General features: G+C 43.4%; 10 pseudogenes; all 10 read right to left on the bottom strand.

Moving 5' to 3' along the window:
* Positions 1–658: 658 nt before the first annotated feature.
* LOC130307894 (U2 spliceosomal RNA) lies at positions 659–922 on the bottom strand (annotated as a pseudogene).
* A 1,479-nt stretch (positions 923–2,401) lies between these two features.
* Positions 2,402–2,665, bottom strand: LOC130307913 (U2 spliceosomal RNA; annotated as a pseudogene).
* Positions 2,666–4,129: 1,464 nt separating this feature from the next.
* Positions 4,130–4,395, bottom strand: LOC130307906 (U2 spliceosomal RNA; annotated as a pseudogene).
* A 1,460-nt stretch (positions 4,396–5,855) lies between these two features.
* On the bottom strand, positions 5,856–6,119 carry LOC130307893 (U2 spliceosomal RNA; annotated as a pseudogene).
* A 1,468-nt stretch (positions 6,120–7,587) lies between these two features.
* On the bottom strand, positions 7,588–7,851 carry LOC130307892 (U2 spliceosomal RNA; annotated as a pseudogene).
* A 1,471-nt stretch (positions 7,852–9,322) lies between these two features.
* LOC130307891 (U2 spliceosomal RNA) lies at positions 9,323–9,586 on the bottom strand (annotated as a pseudogene).
* A 1,477-nt stretch (positions 9,587–11,063) lies between these two features.
* Positions 11,064–11,327, bottom strand: LOC130307890 (U2 spliceosomal RNA; annotated as a pseudogene).
* A 1,458-nt stretch (positions 11,328–12,785) lies between these two features.
* Positions 12,786–13,049, bottom strand: LOC130307889 (U2 spliceosomal RNA; annotated as a pseudogene).
* Positions 13,050–14,525: 1,476 nt separating this feature from the next.
* On the bottom strand, positions 14,526–14,789 carry LOC130307888 (U2 spliceosomal RNA; annotated as a pseudogene).
* Positions 14,790–16,259: 1,470 nt separating this feature from the next.
* Positions 16,260–16,523, bottom strand: LOC130307887 (U2 spliceosomal RNA; annotated as a pseudogene).
* Between the last annotated feature and the right edge of the window lie 557 nt (positions 16,524–17,080).

Below are 17,080 nucleotides of genomic sequence, written 5' to 3'. Positions count from 1 at the left end.
ACTCATTTGTTCTCACTCACTCACTCACTCACTCAATCACTCACTCACTCATTCACTCTCACTCACTCTCTCACTCACTCGCTCACTAAGTCAGTCTCTCTCTCTCTCTCTCTTTTTCTTTTTATATATATTTTTTTCCGTCTTCTTCTTCTTCTTCTTCTTCTTCAGACCCTGTCATAGCACTAATGCCTTTCCAATACCACCAGCAGATGGAGACACTCCATTGCAACATTGGTTGTGAGCAGCAGTTTCTAAAAACAAATGCCTCATGGCGGATTTCCCATCCATCAATGGATGGTAAATTTTGTTTTTATCATTCACTGACCACAGAAACCAATGCATGGTCAAGCAACAGCAATGACACACCCTTGTGTATAGGCATGAGACCCTCATGTCATTTAACAGGATTCAGCACCACCCACAAGACAGCTACCTGTCATGTCATGTCAAACCTGCACAGGTGTGCTAGATTATTATTATTTAGTTTTATTTTATTTTTTTACACCAATCAGTGTGCAAACATGGTCATTAAAACGCTAAATGAATAGACGTTCATAAACCAGTCAGTGCAACTCATCATTTTGGTCTCCAATTCTCAAACTCAAATTCTCACCCACGGAGGATTAAATGAGAATCTTTCTTGTTTAACACTGGAATGGGGTGGTGCACTGTTCACTACCCGAAGATACTGCCACATCGGGTCAATGCATAGGGCGACAGAAGCAAGCTTCCAAATCAGCTCCCTTTCTCAAAAATCCATTTAATTTATGGTCCCCAGATAGGGAACGTATGTATCAGTATGTGCTCACAAGTCACCCAAGTGCAAGTATTCACACAAAAAAAAACGTGCCTCAGGATGCGATCTGTCGCAAGATCCTTTCTTTTTTTACACTTGATCTAAGCCAAAAGGCCTAGAGGGGATAACCGGGAAAGGGGTGGACCCAACCATGTCCCCTTCATGAGCACTCACATTACTCATAGGAATGGAAGGAAGGCTGGCAGCCAACCAGCCTCCCATACACTTTCTGGGTGGGTGGCAGTCAGCCACCCATACATACATACAGCACAGGCTAAACCCACATCATCACTTAAAAAAAGGACAGGCGACCATTGCACTCTGATGGAGCATTTAGCAATGCAATCCATAGCCTGGCTTTTGCCTGAACCCCCATCACTCCTCCTCTTGCATATAAGACAATATTTCAGATCTGCATATGAAAACAACACGCCTACCTTTGTTGCACATAGCTGCCTGCCTGTCTCTAGTTACCCCACTGGCTGTAGCTGCGTCCCTTCCGACATGGAATAACACCAACTGTAACGATAAACTGAAAATTAACAGTATAAACCTGCATCATTTTGGACTCTGGTATTTGCTGAATCCGGGTGACCTGACAATCGATGGTGGTGCCGCTGGTGATTCTGGCCTTCTTGGAATCTGTTGGGCCTATGTGTTAGCTCACACATCACTTGGGTATCCATGGTAACTACCACAACATGGTCATCTGCAGTTTACATCTAGCCCATGGCATTGAATGGCATTTTAAAAGTGCTAAGGGTCCTGGTGCAATAATCCTCCCATGAGGATCAGCCTCAACGGCTTTGTAGATTGCACTCATGTCAGCAACTCCATATACATTTTTTTTTCTTCATGCTTCTTTCTTCATCCTTTTTTCTTTCTGTCATTCAGACTTTCATTCATTCGATCTCTCTCACTCACTTGCTTTAACTCATTTGTTCTCACTCACTCACTCACTCACTCACTCAATCACTCACTCACTCATTCACTCTCACTCACTCTCACTCTCTCACTCACTCGCTCACTAAGTCAGTCTCTCTCTCTCTCTCTCTCTTTTTCTTTTTATATATATTTTTTTCCGTCTTCTTCTTCTTCTTCTTCTTCTTCTTCAGACCCTGTCATAGCACTAATGCCTTTCCAATACCACCAGCAGATGGAGACACTCCATTGCAACATTGGTTGTGAGCAGCAGTTTCTAAAAACAAATGCCTCATGGCGGATTTCCCATCCATCAATGGATGGTAAATTTTGTTTTTATCATTCACTGACCACAGAAACCAATGCATGGTCAAGCAACAGCAATGACACACCCTTGTGTATAGGCATGAGACCCTCATGTCATTTAACAGGATTCAGCACCACCCACAAGACAGCTACCTGTCATGTCATGTCAAACCTGCACAGGTGTGCTAGATTATTATTATTTAGTTTTATTTTATTTTTTTACACCAATCAGTGTGCAAACATGGTCATTAAAACGCTAAATGAATAGACGTTCATAAACCAGTCAGTGCAACTCATCATTTTGGTCTCCAATTCTCAAACTCAAATTCTCACCCACGGAGGATTAAATGAGAATCTTTCTTGTTTAACACTGGAATGGGGTGGTGCACTGTTCACTACCCGAAGATACTGCCACATCGGGTCAATGCATAGGGCGACAGAAGCAAGCTTCCAAATCAGCTCCCTTTCTCAAAAATCCATTTAATTTATGGTCCCCAGATAGGGAATGTATGTATCAGTATGTGCTCACAAGTCACCCAAGTGCAAGTATTCACACAAAAAAAAACGTGCCTCAGGATGCGATCTGTCGCAAGATCCTTTCTTTTTTTACACTTGATCTAAGCCAAAAGGCCTAGAGGGGATAACCGGGAAAGGGGTGGACCCAACCATGTCCCCTTCATGAGCACTCACATTACTCATAGGAATGGAAGGAAGGCTGGCAGCCAACCAGCCTCCCATACACTTTCTGGGTGGGTGGCAGTCAGCCACCCATACATACATACAGCACAGGCTAAACCCACATCATCACTTAAAAAAAGGACAGGCGACCATTGCACTCTGATGGAGCATTTAGCAATGCAATCCATAGCCTGGCTTTTGCCTGAACCCCCATCACTCCTCCTCTTGCATATAAGACAATATTTCAGATCTGCATATGAAAACAACACGCCTACCTTTGTTGCACATAGCTGCCTGCCTGTCTCTAGTTACCCCACTGGCTGTAGCTGCGTCCCTTCCGACATGGAATAACACCAACTGTAACGATAAACTGAAAATTAACAGTATAAACCTGCATCATTTTGGACTCTGGTATTTGCTGAATCCGGGTGACCTGACAATCGATGGTGGTGCCGCTGGTGATTCTGGCCTTCTTGGAATCTGTTGGGCCTATGTGTTAGCTCACACATCACTTGGGTATCCATGGTAACTACCACAACATGGTCATCTGCAGTTTACATCTAGCCCGTGGCATTGAATGGCATTTTAAAAGTGCTAAGGGTCCTGGTGCAATAATCCTCCCATGAGGATCAGCCTCAACGGCTTTGTAGATTGCACTCATGTCAGCAACTCCATATACATTTTTTTTTCTTCATGCTTCTTTCTTCATCCTTTTTTCTTTCTGTCATTCAGACTTTCATTCATTCGATCTCTCTCACTCACTTGCTTTAACTCATTTGTTCTCACTCACTCACTCACTCACTCAATCACTCACTCACTCATTCACTCTCACTCACTCTCACTCTCTCACTCACTCGCTCACTAAGTCAGTCTCTCTCTCTCTCTCTCTTTTTCTTTTTATATATATTTTTTTCCGTCTTCTTCTTCTTCTTCTTCAGACCCTGTCATAGCACTAATGCCTTTCCAATACCACCAGCAGATGGAGACACTCCATTGCAACATTGGTTGTGAGCAGCAGTTTCTAAAAACAAATGCCTCATGGCGGATTTCCCATCCATCAATGGATGGTAAATTTTGTTTTTATCATTCACTGACCACAGAAACCAATGCATGGTCAAGCAACAGCAATGACACACCCTTGTGTATAGGCATGAGACCCTCATGTCATTTAACAGGATTCAGCACCACCCACAAGACAGCTACCTGTCATGTCATGTCAAACCTGCACAGGTGTGCTAGATTATTATTATTTAGTTTTATTTTATTTTTTTACACCAATCAGTGTGCAAACATGGTCATTAAAACGCTAAATGAATAGACGTTCATAAACCAGTCAGTGCAACTCATCATTTTGGTCTCCAATTCTCAAACTCAAATTCTCACCCACGGAGGATTAAATGAGAATCTTTCTTGTTTAACACTGGAATGGGGTGGTGCACTGTTCACTACCCGAAGATACTGCCACATCGGGTCAATGCATAGGGCGACAGAAGCAAGCTTCCAAATCAGCTCCCTTTCTCAAAAATCCATTTAATTTATGGTCCCCAGATAGGGAACGTATGTATCAGTATGTGCTCACAAGTCACCCAAGTGCAAGTATTCACACAAAAAAAAAAACGTGCCTCAGGATGCGATCTGTCGCAAGATCCTTTCTTTTTTTACACTTGATCTAAGCCAAAAGGCCTAGAGGGGATAACCGGGAAAGGGGTGGACCCAACCATGTCCCCTTCATGAGCACTCACATTACTCATAGGAATGGAAGGAAGGCTGGCAGCCAACCAGCCTCCCATACACTTTCTGGGTGGGTGGCAGTCAGCCACCCATACATACATACAGCACAGGCTAAACCCACATCATCACTTAAAAAAAGGACAGGCGACCATTGCACTCTGATGGAGCATTTAGCAATGCAATCCATAGCCTGGCTTTTGCCTGAACCCCCATCACTCCTCCTCTTGCATATAAGACAATATTTCAGATCTGCATATGAAAACAACACGCCTACCTTTGTTGCACATAGCTGCCTGCCTGTCTCTAGTTACCCCACTGGCTGTAGCTGCGTCCCTTCCGACATGGAATAACACCAACTGTAACGATAAACTGAAAATTAACAGTATAAACCTGCATCATTTTGGACTCTGGTATTTGCTGAATCCGGGTGACCTGACAATCGATGGTGGTGCCGCTGGTGATTCTGGCCTTCTTGGAATCTGTTGGGCCTATGTGTTAGCTCACACATCACTTGGGTATCCATGGTAACTACCACAACATGGTCATCTGCAGTTTACATCTAGCCCGTGGCATTGAATGGCATTTTAAAAGTGCTAAGGGTCCTGGTGCAATAATCCTCCCATGAGGATCAGCCTCAACGGCTTTGTAGATTGCACTCATGTCAGCAACTCCATATACATTTTTTTTTCTTCATGCTTCTTTCTTCATCCTTTTTTCTTTCTGTCATTCAGACTTTCATTCATTCGATCTCTCTCACTCACTTGCTTTAACTCATTTGTTCTCACTCACTCACTCACTCACTCTATCACTCACTCACTCATTCTCTCACTCACTCACTCGCTCACTAAGTCAGTCTCTCTCTCTCTCTCTCTTTTTCTTTTTATATATATTTTTTTCCGTCTTCTTCTTCTTCTTCTTCTTCTTCTTCTTCAGACCCTGTCATAGCACTAATGCCTTTCCAATACCACCAGCAGATGGAGACACTCCATTGCAACATTGGTTGTGAGCAGCAGTTTCTAAAAACAAATGCCTCATGGCGGATTTCCCATCCATCAATGGATGGTAAATTTTGTTTTTATCATTCACTGACCACAGAAACCAATGCATGGTCAAGCAACAGCAATGACACACCCTTGTGTATAGGCATGAGACCCTCATGTCATTTAACAGGATTCAGCACCACCCACAAGACAGCTACCTGTCATGTCATGTCAAACCTGCACAGGTGTGCTAGATTATTATTATTTAGTTTTATTTTATTTTTTTACACCAATCAGTGTGCAAACATGGTCATTAAAACGCTAAATGAATAGACGTTCATAAACCAGTCAGTGCAACTCATAATTTTGGTCTCCAATTCTCAAACTCAAATTCTCACCCACGGAGGATTAAATGAGAATCTTTCTTGTTTAACACTGGAATGGGGTGGTGCACTGTTCACTACCCGAAGATACTGCCACATCGGGTCAATGCATAGGGCGACAGAAGCAAGCTTCCAAATCAGCTCCCTTTCTCAAAAATCCATTTAATTTATGGTCCCCAGATAGGGAACGTATGTATCAGTATGTGCTCACAAGTCACCCAAGTGCAAGTATTCACACAAAAAAAAACGTGCCTCAGGATGCGATCTGTCGCAAGATCCTTTCTTTTTTTACACTTGATCTAAGCCAAAAGGCCTAGAGGGGATAACCGGGAAAGGGGTGGACCCAACCATGTCCCCTTCATGAGCACTCACATTACTCATAGGAATGGAAGGAAGGCTGGCAGCCAACCAGCCTCCCATACACTTTCTGGGTGGGTGGCAGTCAGCCACCCATACATACATACAGCACAGGCTAAACCCACATCATCACTTAAAAAAAGGACAGGCGACCATTGCACTCTGATGGAGCATTTAGCAATGCAATCCATAGCCTGGCTTTTGCCTGAACCCCCATCACTCCTCCTCTTGCATATAAGACAATATTTCAGATCTGCATATGAAAACAACACGCCTACCTTTGTTGCACATAGCTGCCTGCCTGTCTCTAGTTACCCCACTGGCTGTAGCTGCGTCCCTTCCGACATGGAATAACACCAACTGTAACGATAAACTGAAAATTAACAGTATAAACCTGCATCATTTTGGACTCTGGTATTTGCTGAATCCGGGTGACCTGACAATCGATGGTGGTGCCGCTGGTGATTCTGGCCTTCTTGGAATCTGTTGGGCCTATGTGTTAGCTCACACATCACTTGGGTATCCATGGTAACTACCACAACATGGTCATCTGCAGTTTACATCTAGCCCGTGGCATTGAATGGCATTTTAAAAGTGCTAAGGGTCCTGGTGCAATAATCCTCCCATGAGGATCAGCCTCAACGGCTTTGTAGATTGCACTCATGTCAGCAACTCCATATACATTTTTTTTTCTTCATGCTTCTTTCTTCATCCTTTTTTCTTTCTGTCATTCAGACTTTCATTCATTCGATCTCTCTCACTCACTTGCTTTAACTCATTTGTTCTCACTCACTCACTCACTCAATCACTCACTCACTCATTCACTCTCACTCACTCTCACTCTCTCACTCACTCGCTCACTAAGTCAGTCTCTCTCTCTCTCTCTCTCTTTTTCTTTTTATATATATTTTTTTCCGTCTTCTTCTTCTTCTTCTTCTTCTTCAGACCCTGTCATAGCACTAATGCCTTTCCAATACCACCAGCAGATGGAGACACTCCATTGCAACATTGGTTGTGAGCAGCAGTTTCTAAAAACAAATGCCTCATGGCGGATTTCCCATCCATCAATGGATGGTAAATTTTGTTTTTATCATTCACTGACCACAGAAACCAATGCATGGTCAAGCAACAGCAATGACACACCCTTGTGTATAGGCATGAGACCCTCATGTCATTTAACAGGATTCAGCACCACCCACAAGACAGCTACCTGTCATGTCATGTCAAACCTGCACAGGTGTGCTAGATTATTATTATTTAGTTTTATTTTATTTTTTTACACCAATCAGTGTGCAAACATGGTCATTAAAACGCTAAATGAATAGACGTTCATAAACCAGTCAGTGCAACTCATCATTTTGGTCTCCAATTCTCAAACTCAAATTCTCACCCACGGAGGATTAAATGAGAATCTTTCTTGTTTAACACTGGAATGGGGTGGTGCACTGTTCACTACCCGAAGATACTGCCACATCGGGTCAATGCATAGGGCGACAGAAGCAAGCTTCCAAATCAGCTCCCTTTCTCAAAAATCCATTTAATTTATGGTCCCCAGATAGGGAACGTATGTATCAGTATGTGCTCACAAGTCACCCAAGTGCAAGTATTCACACAAAAAAAAACGTGCCTCAGGATGCGATCTGTCGCAAGATCCTTTCTTTTTTTACACTTGATCTAAGCCAAAAGGCCTAGAGGGGATAACCGGGAAAGGGGTGGACCCAACCATGTCCCCTTCATGAGCACTCACATTACTCATAGGAATGGAAGGAAGGCTGGCAGCCAACCAGCCTCCCATACACTTTCTGGGTGGGTGGCAGTCAGCCACCCATACATACATACATACAGCACAGGCTAAACCCACATCATCACTTAAAAAAAGGACAGGCGACCATTGCACTCTGATGGAGCATTTAGCAATGCAATCCATAGCCTGGCTTTTGCCTGAACCCCCATCACTCCTCCTCTTGCATATAAGACAATATTTCAGATCTGCATATGAAAACAACACGCCTACCTTTGTTGCACATAGCTGCCTGCCTGTCTCTAGTTACCCCACTGGCTGTAGCTGCGTCCCTTCCGACATGGAATAACACCAACTGTAACGATAAACTGAAAATTAACAGTATAAACCTGCATCATTTTGGACTCTGGTATTTGCTGAATCCGGGTGACCTGACAATCGATGGTGGTGCCGCTGGTGATTCTGGCCTTCTTGGAATCTGTTGGGCCTATGTGTTAGCTCACACATCACTTGGGTATCCATGGTAACTACCACAACATGGTCATCTGCAGTTTACATCTAGCCCGTGGCATTGAATGGCATTTTAAAAGTGCTAAGGGTCCTGGTGCAATAATCCTCCCATGAGGATCAGCCTCAACGGCTTTGTAGATTGCACTCATGTCAGCAACTCCATATACATTTTTTTTTCTTCATGCTTCTTTCTTCATCCTTTTTTCTTTCTGTCATTCAGACTTTCATTCATTCGATCTCTCTCACTCACTTGCTTTAACTCATTTGTTCTCACTCACTCACTCACTCACTCAATCACTCACTCACTCATTCACTCTCACTCACTCTCACTCTCTCACTCACTCGCTCACTAAGTCAGTCTCTCTCTCTCTCTCTCTTTTTCTTTTTATATATATTTTTTTCCGTCTTCTTCTTCTTCTTCTTCTTCAGACCCTGTCATAGCACTAATGCCTTTCCAATACCACCAGCAGATGGAGACACTCCATTGCAACATTGGTTGTGAGCAGCAGTTTCTAAAAACAAATGCCTCATGGCGGATTTCCCATCCATCAATGGATGGTAAATTTTGTTTTTATCATTCACTGACCACAGAAACCAATGCATGGTCAAGCAACAGCAATGACACACCCTTGTGTATAGGCATGAGACCCTCATGTCATTTAACAGGATTCAGCACCACCCACAAGACAGCTACCTGTCATGTCATGTCAAACCTGCACAGGTGTGCTAGATTATTATTATTTAGTTTTATTTTATTTTTTTACACCAATCAGTGTGCAAACATGGTCATTAAAACGCTAAATGAATAGACGTTCATAAACCAGTCAGTGCAACTCATCATTTTGGTCTCCAATTCTCAAACTCAAATTCTCACCCACGGAGGATTAAATGAGAATCTTTCTTGTTTAACACTGGAATGGGGTGGTGCACTGTTCACTACCCGAAGATACTGCCACATCGGGTCAATGCATAGGGCGACAGAAGCAAGCTTCCAAATCAGCTCCCTTTCTCAAAAATCCATTTAATTTATGGTCCCCAGATAGGGAACGTATGTATCAGTATGTGCTCACAAGTCACCCAAGTGCAAGTATTCACACAAAAAAAAACGTGCCTCAGGATGCGATCTGTCGCAAGATCCTTTCTTTTTTTACACTTGATCTAAGCCAAAAGGCCTAGAGGGGATAACCGGGAAAGGGGTGGACCCAACCATGTCCCCTTCATGAGACATTACTCATAGGAATGGAAGGAAGGCTGGCAGCCAACCAGCCTCCCATACACTTTCTGGGTGGGTGGCAGTCAGCCACCCATACATACATACAGCACAGGCTAAACCCACATCATCACTTAAAAAAAGGACAGGCGACCATTGGACAGGCGACCATTGCACTCTAATGGAGCATTTAGCAATGCAATCCATAGCCTGGCTTTTGCCTGAACCCCCATCACTCCTCCTCTTGCATATAAGACAATATTTCAGATCTGCATATGAAAACAACACGCCTACCTTTGTTGCACATAGCTGCCTGCCTGTCTCTAGTTACCCCACTGGCTGTAGCTGCGTCCCTTCCGACATGGAATAACACCAACTGTAACGATAAACTGAAAATTAACAGTATAAACCTGCATCATTTTGGACTCTGGTATTTGCTGAATCCGGGTGACCTGACAATCGATGGTGGTGCCGCTGGTGATTCTGGCCTTCTTGGAATCTGTTGGGCCTATGTGTTAGCTCACACATCACTTGGGTATCCATGGTAACTACCACAACATGGTCATCTGCAGTTTACATCTAGCCCGTGGCATTGAATGGCATTTTAAAAGTGCTAAGGGTCCTGGTGCAATAATCCTCCCATGAGGATCAGCCTCAACGGCTTTGTAGATTGCACTCATGTCAGCAACTCCATATACATTTTTTTTTCTTCATGCTTCTTTCTTCATCCTTTTTTCTTTCTGTCATTCAGACTTTCATTCATTCGATCTCTCTCACTCACTTGCTTTAACTCATTTGTTCTCACTCACTCACTCACTCACTCAATCACTCACTCACTCATTCACTCTCACTCACTCTCACTCTCTCACTCACTCGCTCACTAAGTCAGTCTCTCTCTCTCTCTCTCTTTTTCTTTTTATATATATTTTTTTCCGTCTTCTTCTTCTTCTTCTTCTTCAGACCCTGTCATAGCACTAATGCCTTTCCAATACCACCAGCAGATGGAGACACTCCATTGCAACATTGGTTGTGAGCAGCAGTTTCTAAAAACAAATGCCTCATGGCGGATTTCCCATCCATCAATGGATGGTAAATTTTGTTTTTATCATTCACTGACCACAGAAACCAATGCATGGTCAAGCAACAGCAATGACACACCCTTGTGTATAGGCATGAGACCCTCATGTCATTTAACAGGATTCAGCACCACCCACAAGACAGCTACCTGTCATGTCATGTCAAACCTGCACAGGTGTGCTAGATTATTATTATTTAGTTTTATTTTATTTTTTTACACCAATCAGTGTGCAAACATGGTCATTAAAACGCTAAATGAATAGACGTTCATAAACCAGTCAGTGCAACTCATCATTTTGGTCTCCAATTCTCAAACTCAAATTCTCACCCACGGAGGATTAAATGAGAATCTTTCTTGTTTAACACTGGAATGGGGTGGTGCACTGTTCACTACCCGAAGATACTGCCACATCGGGTCAATGCATAGGGCGACAGAAGCAAGCTTCCAAATCAGCTCCCTTTCTCAAAAATCCATTTAATTTATGGTCCCCAGATAGGGAACGTATGTATCAGTATGTGCTCACAAGTCACCCAAGTGCAAGTATTCACACAAAAAAAAACGTGCCTCAGGATGCGATCTGTCGCAAGATCCTTTCTTTTTTTACACTTGATCTAAGCCAAAAGGCCTAGAGGGGATAACCGGGAAAGGGGTGGACCCAACTATGTCCCCTTCATGAGCACTCACATTACTCATAGGAATGGAAGGAAGGCTGGCAGCCAACCAGCCTCCCATACACTTTCTGGGTGGGTGGCAGTCAGCCACCCATACATACATACAGCACAGGCTAAACCCACATCATCACTTAAAAAAAGGACAGGCGACCATTGCACTCTGATGGAGCATTTAGCAATGCAATCCATAGCCTGGCTTTTGCCTGAACCCCCATCACTCCTCCTCTTGCATATAAGACAATATTTCAGATCTGCATATGAAAACAACACGCCTACCTTTGTTGCACATAGCTGCCTGCCTGTCTCTAGTTACCCCACTGGCTGTAGCTGCGTCCCTTCCGACATGGAATAACACCAACTGTAACGATAAACTGAAAATTAACAGTATAAACCTGCATCATTTTGGACTCTGGTATTTGCTGAATCCGGGTGACCTGACAATCGATGGTGGTGCCGCTGGTGATTCTGGCCTTCTTGGAATCTGTTGGGCCTATGTGTTAGCTCACACATCACTTGGGTATCCATGGTAACTACCACAACATGGTCATCTGCAGTTTACATCTAGCCCGTGGCATTGAATGGCATTTTAAAAGTGCTAAGGGTCCTGGTGCAATAATCCTCCCATGAGGATCAGCCTCAACGGCTTTGTAGATTGCACTCATGTCAGCAACTCCATATACATTTTTTTTTCTTCATGCTTCTTTCTTCATCCTTTTTTCTTTCTGTCATTCAGACTTTCATTCATTCGATCTCTCTCACTCACTTGCTTTAACTCATTTGTTCTCACTCACTCACTCACTCACTCACTCATTCACTCTCACTCACTCTCACTCTCTCACTCACTCGCTCACTAAGTCAGTCTCTCTCTCTCTCTCTCTTTTTCTTTTTATATATATTTTTTTCCGTCTTCTTCTTCTTCTTCTTCTTCTTCAGACCCTGTCATAGCACTAATGCCTTTCCAATACCACCAGCAGATGGAGACACTCCATTGCAACATTGGTTGTGAGCAGCAGTTTCTAAAAACAAATGCCTCATGGCGGATTTCCCATCCATCAATGGATGGTAAATTTTGTTTTTATCATTCACTGACCACAGAAACCAATGCATGGTCAAGCAACAGCAATGACACACCCTTGTGTATAGGCATGAGACCCTCATGTCATTTAACAGGATTCAGCACCACCCACAAGACAGCTACCTGTCATGTCATGTCAAACCTGCACAGGTGTGCTAGATTATTATTATTTAGTTTTATTTTATTTTTTTACACCAATCAGTGTGCAAACATGGTCATTAAAACGCTAAATGAATAGACGTTCATAAACCAGTCAGTGCAACTCATCATTTTGGTCTCCAATTCTCAAACTCAAATTCTCACCCACGGAGGATTAAATGAGAATCTTTCTTGTTTAACACTGGAATGGGGTGGTGCACTGTTCACTACCCGAAGATACTGCCACATCGGGTCAATGCATAGGGCGACAGAAGCAAGCTTCCAAATCAGCTCCCTTTCTCAAAAATCCATTTAATTTATGGTCCCCAGATAGGGAACGTATGTATCAGTATGTGCTCACAAGTCACCCAAGTGCAAGTATTCACACAAAAAAAAACGTGCCTCAGGATGCGATCTGTCGCAAGATCCTTTCTTTTTTTACACTTGATCTAAGCCAAAAGGCCTAGAGGGGATAACCGGGAAAGGGGTGGACCCAACCATGTCCCCTTCATGAGCACTCACATTACTCATAGGAATGGAAGGAAGGCTGGCAGCCAACCAGCCTCCCATACACTTTCTGGGTGGGTGGCAGTCAGCCACCCATACATACATACAGCACAGGCTAAACCCACATCATCACTTAAAAAAAGGACAGGCGACCATTGCACTCTGATGGAGCATTTAGCAATGCAATCCATAGCCTGGCTTTTGCCTGAACCCCCATCACTCCTCCTCTTGCATATAAGACAATATTTCAGATCTGCATATGAAAACAACACGCCTACCTTTGTTGCACATAGCTGCCTGCCTGTCTCTAGTTACCCCACTGGCTGTAGCTGCGTCCCTTCCGACATGGAATAACACCAACTGTAACGATAAACTGAAAATTAACAGTATAAACCTGCATCATTTTGGACTCTGGTATTTGCTGAATCCGGGTGACCTGACAATCGATGGTGGTGCCGCTGGTGATTCTGGCCTTCTTGGAATCTGTTGGGCCTATGTGTTAGCTCACACATCACTTGGGTATCCATGGTAACTACCACAACATGGTCATCTGCAGTTTACATCTAGCCCGTGGCATTGAATGGCATTTTAAAAGTGCTAAGGGTCCTGGTGCAATAATCCTCCCATGAGGATCAGCCTCAACGGCTTTGTAGATTGCACTCATGTCAGCAACTCCATATACATTTTTTTTTCTTCATGCTTCTTTCTTCATCCTTTTTTCTTTCTGTCATTCAGACTTTCATTCATTCGATCTCTCTCACTCACTTGCTTTAACTCATTTGTTCTCACTCACTCACTCACTCACTCAATCACTCACTCACTCATTCACTCTCACTCACTCTCACTCTCTCACTCACTCGCTCACTAAGTCAGTCTCTCTCTCTCTCTCTCTTTTTCTTTTTATATATATTTTTTTCCGTCTTCTTCTTCTTCTTCTTCTTCTTCTTCTTCAGACCCTGTCATAGCACTAATGCCTTTCCAATACCACCAGCAGATGGAGACACTCCATTGCAACATTGGTTGTGAGCAGCAGTTTCTAAAAACAAATGCCTCATGGCGGATTTCCCATCCATCAATGGATGGTAAATTTTGTTTTTATCATTCACTGACCACAGAAACCAATGCATGGTCAAGCAACAGCAATGACACACCCTTGTGTATAGGCATGAGACCCTCATGTCATTTAACAGGATTCAGCACCACCCACAAGACAGCTACCTGTCATGTCATGTCAAACCTGCACAGGTGTGCTAGATTATTATTATTTAGTTTTATTTTATTTTTTTACACCAATCAGTGTGCAAACATGGTCATTAAAACGCTAAATGAATAGACGTTCATAAACCAGTCAGTGCAACTCATCATTTTGGTCTCCAATTCTCAAACTCAAATTCTCACCCACGGAGGATTAAATGAGAATCTTTCTTGTTTAACACTGGAATGGGGTGGTGCACTGTTCACTACCCGAAGATACTGCCACATCGGGTCAATGCATAGGGCGACAGAAGCAAGCTTCCAAATCAGCTCCCTTTCTCAAAAATCCATTTAATTTATGGTCCCCAGATAGGGAACGTATGTATCAGTATGTGCTCACAAGTCACCCAAGTGCAAGTATTCACACAAAAAAAAACGTGCCTCAGGATGCGATCTGTCGCAAGATCCTTTCTTTTTTTACACTTGATCTAAGCCAAAAGGCCTAGAGGGGATAACCGGGAAAGGGGTGGACCCAACCATGTCCCCTTCATGAGCACTCACATTACTCATAGGAATGGAAGGAAGGCTGGCAGCCAACCAGCCTCCCATACACTTTCTGGGTGGGTGGCAGTCAGCCACCCATACATACATACAGCACAGGCTAAACCCACATCATCACTTAAAAAAAGGACAGGCGACCATTGCACTCTGATGGAGCATTTAGCAATGCAATCCATAGCCTGGCTTTTGCCTGAACCCCCATCACTCCTCCTCTTGCATATAAGACAATATTTCAGATCTGCATATGAAAACAACACGCCTACCTTTGTTGCACATAGCTGCCTGCCTGTCTCTAGTTACCCCACTGGCTGTAGCTGCGTCCCTTCCGACATGGAATAACACCAACTGTAACGATAAACTGAAAATTAACAGTATAAACCTGCATCATTTTGGACTCTGGTATTTGCTGAATCCGGGTGACCTGACAATCGATGGTGGTGCCGCTGGTGATTCTGGCCTTCTTGGAATCTGTTGGGCCTATGTGTTAGCTCACACATCACTTGGGTATCCATGGTAACTACCACAACATGGTCATCTGCAGTTTACATCTAGCCCGTGGCATTGAATGGCATTTTAAAAGTGCTAAGGGTCCTGGTGCAATAATCCTCCCATGAGGATCAGCCTCAACGGCTTTGTAGATTGCACTCATGTCAGCAACTCCATATACATTTTTTTTTCTTCATGCTTCTTTCTTCATCCTTTTTTCTTTCTGTCATTCAGACTTTCATTCATTCGATCTCTCTCACTCACTTGCTTTAACTCATTTGTTCTCACTCACTCACTCACTCACTCAATCACTCACTCACTCATTCACTCTCACTCACTCTCACTCTCTCACTCACTCGCTCACTAAGTCAGTCTCTCTCTCTCTCTCTCTTTTTCTTTTTATATATATTTTTTTCCGTCTTCTTCTTCTTCTTCTTCTTCTTCAGACCCTGTCATAGCACTAATGCCTTTCCAATACCACCAGCAGATGGAGACACTCCATTGCAACATTGGTTGTGAGCAGCAGTTTCTAAAAACAAATGCCTCATGGCGGATTTCCCATCCATCAATGGATGGTAAATTTTGTTTTTATCATTCACTGACCACAGAAACCAATGCATGGTCAAGCAACAGCAATGACACACCCTTGTGTATAGGCATGAGACCCTCATGTCATTTAACAGGATTCAGCACCACCCACAAGACAGCTACCTGTCATGTCATGTCAAACCTGCACAGGTGTGCTAGATTATTATTATTTAGTTTTATTTTATTTTTTTACACCAATCAGTGTGCAAACATGGTCATTAAAACGCTAAATGAATAGACGTTCATAAACCAGTCAGTGCAACTCATCATTTTGGTCTCCAATTCTCAAACTCAAATTCTCACCCACGGAGGATTAAATGAGAATCTTTCTTGTTTAACACTGGAATGGGGTGGTGCACTGTTCACTACCCGAAGATACTGCCACATCGGGTCAATGCATAGGGCGACAGAAGCAAGCTTCCAAATCAGCTCCCTTTCTCAAAAATCCATTTAATTTATGGTCCCCAGATAGGGAACGTATGTATCAGTATGTGCTCACAAGTCACCCAAGTGCAAGTATTCACACAAAAAAAAACGTGCCTCAGGATGCGATCTGTCGCAAGATCCTTTCTTTTTTTACACTTGATCTAAGCCAAAAGGCCTAGAGGGGATAACCGGGAAAGGGGTGGACCCAACCATGTCCCCTTCATGAGCACTCACATTACTCATAGGAATGGAAGGAAGGCTGGCAGCCAACCAGCCTCCCATACACTTTCTGGGTGGGTGGCAGTCAGCCACCCATACATACATACAGCACAGGCTAAACCCACATCATCACTTAAAAAAAGGACAGGCGACCATTGCACTCTGATGGAGCATTTAGCAATGCAATCCATAGCCTGGCTTTTGCCTGAACCCCCATCACTCCTCCTCTTGCATATAAGACAATATTTCAGATCTGCATATGAAAACAACACGCCTACCTTTGTTGCACATAGCTGCCTGCCTGTCTCTAGTTACCCCACTGGCTGTAGCTGCGTCCCTTCCGACATGGAATAACACCAACTGTAACGATAAACTGAAAATTAACAGTATAAACCTGCATCATTTTGGACTCTGGTATTTGCTGAATCCGGGTGACCTGACAATCGATGGTGGTGCCGCTGGTGATTCTGGCCTTCTTGGAATCTGTTGGGCCTATGTGTTAGCTCACACATCACTTGGGTATC

The sequence above is a fragment of the Hyla sarda genome, unplaced genomic scaffold (assembly GCF_029499605.1).
Source record: "Hyla sarda isolate aHylSar1 unplaced genomic scaffold, aHylSar1.hap1 scaffold_1440, whole genome shotgun sequence".
NCBI lineage: Eukaryota > Metazoa > Chordata > Amphibia > Anura > Hylidae > Hyla > Hyla sarda.
The sequence above is the reverse complement of the archived record's forward strand: the minus strand, read 5'-3'. Positions and strand labels throughout refer to the sequence as shown.